We start from the raw sequence: 8,883 nt of genomic DNA, 5'->3' as shown, positions 1-8,883 counted from the left end.
AGGGCTACCTGGGCAGAATTATAAAACAGGGGACTTCGTCCCATTTGCCATTTTTGACGAATTGGAGCTTGAGGAGAGCCAATATTTGTTAGATTTTCAAGGAAAAACATTGGGGTAAGTGATTCTAACTCGGATTTGGTCAATATACACAAATATATCATTGTTTTCACCATTTAATTAGTGTTTTGAGATGGAAATTTGGGAAAAGTTTAAAAAATTCATAGAAACGAATATTTGAGATTTCGGTGTCGATTTAAAGTCGGATTTGGGTGAAATTGGTATGGTTGGACTCGTTATTGAATAGGTTGTCGGATTTTGTGAGTTTCACCAGATTTCGAGACGTGGGCCCTAACTATTGAATTCAATTGTTTGGCTACATATTTACTTTGGGACTACGGAACGGTATTCCGGGAGATCCCCATGTACTGCATATTTACTTTGGGACTACAGAACGATATTTTGGGAGATCCCCATGTACTGCATATTTACTTTGGGACTACGGAACGGTATTCCGGGAGATCCCCTTGTACTGCATATTTACTTTGGGACTAAGGAACGGTATTCTGGGAGATCCACCTGTTCTGCACATTTACGTTGGGACTGTGAGACGGTATCTCGGGAAATCCCCTGTTGTTATCTCTGTGTACTGAGTTGTTGTCTTCTATGATTTCATTCTTGTTAAATTTTAGTCTTTATTTTACTGCGGTATTTCATTTTATCTTGTGTTATTATATATATACCAGTAGGGCCCTGACCTGACCTCGTCCCTACTCGACCGAGGTTAGGCTTGGCACTTACTGGGTACTGATTGTGGTGTACTCATGCTACTCTTCTGCACATATTTTTTGTGTGCAGATCCAGGTACTCCTTATCAGCCGTACTATCAGTGAGCCGGGACAGCTTTAGAGACTTCAAAGTATATCTGCCGCATCATCAGACCTCGGAGTCCCTTTCTACTCTTCCCCATGTCCATTATCTTCTATAATTTCTTTTGATAGACTCTGATGTATAGAAATACTAGATTTTCCTCTTGTAGTTTGTGATTCACGATGTTTCGGGTTTTCGAAATACTGTGTAGTATATTGAGGAGTTGGTTATTGTACATGCCAAGTGGCATGGTACTCAGTTATAGTGTTATTGCTACAGCTAGTTGTTAAATTTATATTTTCATTTCATTTATTCCGCAAACTGTTAGGCTTACCTAGTCATAGAGACTAGGTGCCGTCACGACGTCATACGGAGGGGAAATTGGGTCGTGACAAGTTGGTATCAAAGCTCTAGGTTCATAGGTGTTGTGAGTCACAAGCCGATTTATTAGAGTCTTGCGGATCGGTACGGAGACGTCTATACTTATCTTCGGGTGGCTATGGAACTGTTAGGAAAAATTCACTACTTTGATTCCTCATCGTGCGAAAATCGTTCACTTCAAAAATTCTAAACTTATGTATTCTATTCTCTCACAGATGGTGAGGAAACGTACAAGCGGATCTGATGACGAGGCACCTGCGCCCCCTGCTAGAGTCGCGAGAGGCCCGGGCTGGGGTAGAGGTCGAGGACGTCCATGTGGTGCAGCCAGGGCACCCACACGAGCTGCTACAGAGGAGTCCCCAGTAGTTCCAGCTGGAGGGCAGACACATGAGGTACCTATTTCTGCACCAGCCCTCCAGGAGATACTAGCCTAGTTTCTGAGCATGTTCAGCACCTTAGCTCAGGCTGGATTGATCCCACTTGCTCCTGCCACATCTCAGGCCGGGAGAGGAGCATAGACTCCCGTCGTCGGTACTCCAGAGCTGCGGGTTCAGGTCGACCAGGTTCCAGAGATTGTACCAATACAACCGGTAGCTCCAGCTCAGCCCGAGTTTAGGGCAGCTGCTTCTAAGGTGGAGCAGCTCAGACTTGAGAGGTACAAGAAGTACCACCTACCTAACTTCAGCGGATTGGCTATAGATGATGCTCAGAGTTTTCTGGAGGAGTGTCATCGTATTCTATGTACTATGGGCGTAGCGGAGACAAGCGGGGTTTCTTTTACTACATTCCAGCTTAGAGGAGCAGCCTATCAGTGGTGGCGTGCTTATGAGCTGAGTAGTCCGGATGAGGCAGTTTCACTTACATGGACTCAGTTCTCGGACATGTTTTTGAGAGAGTATGTTCCTCAGAGCCTCAAGGACTCATGGCGTGCGGAGTTTGAGAAGCTGTGCCAGGGATCCATGACTGTGTCAGAGTATGCAGTCTGTTTTTAGTGATTTGGCCCGACATGCACTGGCCTTGGTTGCCACAGTTCGAGAGAGGGTTCGATGATTTATTAAGGGACTCCACCCCAGTATCCGGATTAGTATGGCCAGGGAGTTGGAGATGGATATTTCTTATCAGCAGGTTGTGAGTATTGCTAGGAGATTGGAGGGCATGCTTGCCCGGGATAGAGAGGAGAGGGAGGCCAAGAGGTCTCGAGAGACTGGTTCTTATTCTGGTGCTCGTGCCCCAATAGCTCGCCATGGTAGGGGTTATGTGAGTCTCCCCGTTCATTCAGCTCTTTCAGCCGCCAGTGGTGTCCCATCCCCTTCTAGGACCCAGGAGCCTTATTATGCACCGCCAGTATCTAGTGTGCCTCCTGCACGGGGTGTTCCTAGCAGCCAGTCTAGCAGATCTGGCCAGAGCCAGTCACAGCAGCCATTCCCTCCCAAAGCTTGTTTTGAGTGTGGCGACACTCGCCATATGGTGATGGATTGCCCCAGATTTAGGAGGTGTGCACCTCCACAGACTTCTCAGCCACAACGTGCTCCACCGGGTCCTCAGGCTATGATTACAGCACCACCTGCCACCCCACCTGCTCAGCCAGCCCGAGATGGAGGTCGGGGAGGTAGAGGTCGTCCTAGAGGGGGAGGCCAGGCCAGATATAATGCTCTTCCTGCTCGTACAGAGGAAGTTGCTTCTTATTCTGTCATTATAGGTATTGTTCCAGTCTGTTATAGTGATACGTCAGTATTATTTGACCCAGTCTGTTATAGTGATACGTCAGTATTGATGTTATCTTGGGCATGGACTGGTTGTCGCCCCATTATGCTATTGTGATTGTCACGCTAAGACCGTGACGCTGGCTATGCCAGGTTTACCATGATTAGAGTGGAGAGGTACCTTAGAGTATACTCCCAACAAAGTTATTTCATTTCTTAAAGCTCAACGAATGGTTGAGAAGGGGTGTGACACGTATCTAGCTTATGTGAGAAATGTTAGTATTGATACCCCTACAGTTGAGTCAGTTCCAGTAGTGAGGGACTTTCTAGATGTGTTTCCAGCTTCCGGGCATGCCGCCCGATAGTGATATTGATTTCGGCATTGATTTGTTGACGGGCACTCAGCCCATCTCGATTCCTCCATATCGTATGGCTCCTCCTCAATTGAAGGAGTTGAATGAGCAGTTACAAGAGTTTCTTGATAAGGGCTTCATTCGACCCAGTGTGTTATCTTGGGTTGCTCCTATCTTATTTGTGAAGAAGAAGGATGGTTCTATGTGGATGTGTATTGATTACCGCCAGTTGAACAAAGTCATAGTGAAGAACCAGTATCCTTTGCCTCGTATTGATGACCTATTTGATCAGTTACAGGGTGCCAGAGTGTTTTCCAAGATTGACTTGCGTTCAGGTTATCATCAGTTGAAGATTCGGGAGCCAGATATCCCGAAGACTGCTTTCAGGACTCGGTATGGTCACTATGAGTTTCTTGTTATGTCGATGGCCAGGATCGAAGCCATGGTCGAGGCTCAAGATCAAGTGCCATGATCGAAGGCTCAGGATCGAGGGCCATGATCGAAGGCTCAGGATCGAGGTCCATGATCGAAGGCTCAGAATCGAGGGCTATGATCAAAGGCCAGAATCCAGGGTCATGATCGAAGGCCATGATCGAGGGCCAGGGTTGAGGGCCATGATCGAGGGCCAGGATCGAGGCAGGACCGAGGGCTGCCTGGGCAGATTTATAAAATAGGGGACTTCGTCCCATTTGCCATTGTTGACGAATTGGAGCTTGAGGATAGGTGATTTTTGATAGATTTTTAAGGAAAAACATTGGGGTAAGTGACTCTAACTCGGGTTTGGTCAATGTACAAGAATATATCATTGTTTTCACCATTTAATTAGTGTTTTGAGATGGAAATTTGGAAAATTTTTAGAAACTTCATAGAAATGAATTTTTGAGATTTCGGTGTCGATTCGGAGTCGGATTTGGGTGAATCTGGTATGGTTAGACTCGTAATTGAATGAGTTATCAGATTTTATGAGTTTCGCCAGATTCCGAGATGTGGGCTCCACAGGCAATTTTTGAGTTCCTTTCAGATTTGTTTTTATTGAAAAATGTAGTATTTTCTTATGAAATTGATTCGTATAATTTTTGTTGACTGCATCGAATTATTTTGGCTAGATTCGAGCCATTCAGAGTCGGATATTCATGGAAAAGGCATTCTTATTGATTGATTGAGCTTGTTTCGAGGTAAGTGGCTTGCCTAACTTTGTGTGGGGGAACTCCCCGTACGATTTGTACTGTTTTTGATATATGAGCGCCGCGTACGTGAGGTGACGAGTACATACACGGGCTAATTGTGTAAGAACTCATTTTTTTCTACTAAGTAATAACCTGATTTCCTTTTTATTTGAGTTCCATCAGCATGTGTGATATCCGGCTAGACTAGAATAGCATGCCTACTTGCCTTAACTGTTTACTTGAACAACGTGCAGCATGTTTAGTGAATTTACATGTCTTTCCTTAACTGGTACTTAGATTGAACTATAGAATTTCATGCCGTAACTATTGAATTCTATTGTTTGGCTGCATATTTATTTTGGGACTACGGAACGGTATTCCGGGAGATCCCCATGTACTGCATATTTACTTTGGGACTACGGAACGATATTCCGGGAGATCCCCATGTGCTGTATATTTACTCTGGGACTACGAAACGGTATTCCGAGAGATCCCCCTGTACTGCATATTTATTTTGGGACTACGGAACGGTATTCCGGGAGATCCCCCTGTACTGCAGATTTACTTTGGGACTACGGAATGGTATTCCGGGAGATCCCCCTATTCTGCACATTTACGTTGGGACTACGAGACGGTATCTCGGGAAATCCCCTGTTGTTATCTCTGTGTACTGAGCTGTTGTCTTCTATGATTTCATTCTTGTTAAATTTCAGTCTTTATTTTACTGCGGTATTTCATTCTATCTTGTGTTATTATATATACCAGTAGGGCCCTGACCTGACCTCGTCACTACTCGACCGAGGTTAGGATTGTCGTTTACTGGGTACTGATTGTGGTGTACACATGCTACTCTTCTGCACATGTTTTTCATGTGCAGATCCAGGTACTCCTTATCAGTCGCACTATCAGTGAGCCGGGACAGCTTTGGAGAATTCAAAGTATATCTGCCGCGTCCTCATACCTCGGAGTCCCCTTCTACTCTTCCACATGTCCATTATCTTCTATAATTTCTTTTGATAGATTCTAATGTATAGTAACACTAGATTTTCCTCTTGTAGTTTGTGATTCACGATGTTCCGGGTTTTGAAAATACTGTGTAGTATATTGAGGAGTTGGTTATTGTACATGCCAAGTGGCATGGTACTCAGTTATAGTGTTATTGCTACAGTTAGTTGTTAAATTTATGTTTTCATTTCATTTATTCCGCAAAATATTAGGCTTACCTAGTCTTAGAGACTAGGTGCTATCACGATGTCATGCAGAGGGAAAATTGGGTCGTGACATAAATTCACAATATCTCATTTTCTTATATCACCGCGGGAGCCTTCAGAATTAATTTTAATGAAAATATTTTTCCTGAAATAGCATCCCGCATTTTAGCCACCCTTATCACACCGCATGACTTCTAGTAGTTCCCCTACTAGCCACGCGTATCAAGCCACCCTTATCTCACCGCATGCGTTTCAACACCTAGACCTTATACCACCGCATGAGTATCAATATCACAATGTATCACAATTTGCATCTCAAGTGCCCAAATATTTTAATTTTCTAAAACAAACAACATCAACAATATTTTCCACAACAGGGAGCTCACGACTCAATCACATTGAGTACAAAATCTCATAAAATATTCGGGAATAAATAACTCAGCAAAAAAAAATTCAATTTTTTTTAATACATTGCCTCAGTACCAAATTTAAAATATCAAATACTTCATATTAATAATATTTTAATTAAAGAAATTTCCACCTTCAAATAATGCACATAATAAAAGAAACCAAGTTTCAACTAAATAGGTAAAATAATTAGCAGGAAAAGGTCAAGAAAATTTAAAGTATAAAAAAATCAGTTCAATAATTAAGAATATAACAAGATAAAATAATTTAATTAATATGCAACAATGATCTACACAATTTAAAAACATAATATTCCATATTTAGCCCGAGTACACACTCGTCACCTCGTGTACGTGACTTTCAACACATTACAATTATCACATCAATACCAATCCTAGGGAAACTTTCCCCCACACACGGTTAGACAAGTGACTTACCTCAGACCACACTCAATCAGTCAAGTAGAATGCCTTTTCATCGATTTTCCGACTCCAATCGGCTCGAATCTAGTCATAATTAATTCGATTCAATCAATGCAAATTATAGGAATAAATTCCATAAACAAATATAATTTTTCCAGAAAAATCTAAAATTTCACCCAAAAATGATAGTGGGGCCCACGTCTCGGAACCCGACAAAAGTTACGAAATATGAACGCTCATCCAACCACGAGTCCAACCATATAAATTTTACCAAATTCTGACATCAACTCGACCTCCAAATCCTCAGTTAAAGTCTATGAAAAGTTCTACCATTTTCAACCCAATTCACTGATTTAGGGATAAAAAACAATAATGGATTCGGGTATTTTAACCAAAATTGAGTTAAGAATACTTACCCCGTTGTTTTCCTTGAAATGCTCCCAAACATCGCCTCTTCCCGAGCTCCAATTCATCAAAAATGGAAAATGGGACGATCAGATCTTAAACATTATGTCGAGGTTCGCATTTGCGGACAAAAACTTCGCATTTGCGAATGAACAGTACCTCCCATGAATAGTGTTCACAATTGCAAAAAATTATTCGCAATTGCGAGTGAACAATGTTTTCGCAATTGCGATAAATGGTTCGATATTGCGAATGAACAGTGTTTTTGCAATTGCGATAAATGATTCGCAATTGCGAATGAACAGTACCTCACCGGAAACCAGCAAACTCAAACTTCTCCGAAATGATCCGAAATCATCCTGAAACTCATCCGGAAACTCCCGTACACAAACCATATATGAATTTTAATCATAAAATATGCTACGGACCTGCTCGCATACTCTAAACACTAAATAGAGGTCGTCTTGACCCGATATTGACCATGGTCAAACTCCCAAATTTCTTAACTTTACTAGTCTTTCAACCAAGGATACAAAAATACAACCAAGCCCCTCAGTACCCGTCAAATCATACCAACAAGTCCTAAAACATCATACGAGCTTAGTTGAAACCTCAAATCACACAAAACAACGCTAAAACTACAAATCATACCCCAATTCAAGCTTAAGGAACTTAAGAATTTTGAACTTCTACATTCGATGCCGAAACCTATCAAATCAAGTTCGATTGACCTCAAATTTTGTACACAAGTCATAAATGACATAACGGAGCTATGAAAATTTTTAGAACTGGATTTCATCCTCGATATCAAAAGTCAACCCCCCCCCCGTCAAACTTCCAAAAAATTCAACTTTCGTCATTTCAAGCCTAATTCCACTATGAACTTCCAAATAATTTTCCGGGCACGCTCTTAAGTCCAAAATCACCCTACAGAGCTATTGGAATCATCAAAATTCTATTCCGGGGTCGTTTACCCATAAGTCGACATCCAGTTACTATTTTAACTTAAACTTTGAACCTTGGAACTAAGTGTCCCAATTCATTCTAAAACCTCATCGGACCCGAACTAACCTCCCCGGAGAGTCACATAACAATTATAAAGAATAAATTGAGAAGTAAATGGGGCAACGAGGTTGTAATACTCAAAACGACTGGTCGGATCGTTACAATCTCTCTTAATTTCAGTTTAGGGTTTAGACTGTGGTATAGGGGGTTACTCCATCACAACGTGACAACTACCACCGACCAGTGATTCCAGCTGCGGTTCATCGTCTTCCGCTTCCGCTTCACGAAGAACAAGTAAGTTCGCGTTTTAGGATTTACACGCCAATCTAATGTGTTTAGATTAACGTGTTCCTTCATTGGTATCAGAGCCATATACTGATTTTCTGGTCTGGATGCATATATATATATATATATATATATATATATATATATATATATATATATATATATATATATATGAACGTGTGTTGAACGTTAATAATGGCATGCGATGATTTAAATATTTATTTATATGAAGGAACAATAAAATTTAATTAATGAGAGAAATTTTATGTATAATAATACAACAATCAGTAAATGGTGAAAAATATTATTACATTAGCATAATACATGAATTTAAAATAAAAGGACATCATCAAAACTTACACAAATGATCAAATTTGTCATGTTAGTTAAATAATTATTTATTATAGTTTAAAAGTATTTAATGTGATGGTATCTTAACGAACACTTCCTTGTGGACAATATTTTTTTGTATATGTTTCCTCCTAAAGCTTTGGTTGCTCTGCCTTAACCATAACTATTGTTGTCAATCTTGATATCCCTCTTGAAAGTGCAACATATAGTTATTCGTGCAAGAAACTATATTGCGGTAAATATAGTCCAATATTTAGGATGTTTACCCTTGTGCTTTATTTATTATATTTGCAAAACATAAACATACTAAAAATTATTTTCACACA

Source organism: Nicotiana tomentosiformis, chromosome 2 (assembly GCF_000390325.3).
Source record: "Nicotiana tomentosiformis chromosome 2, ASM39032v3, whole genome shotgun sequence".
NCBI lineage: Eukaryota > Viridiplantae > Streptophyta > Magnoliopsida > Solanales > Solanaceae > Nicotiana > Nicotiana tomentosiformis.
Note: the sequence above shows the minus strand (reverse complement) of the source record.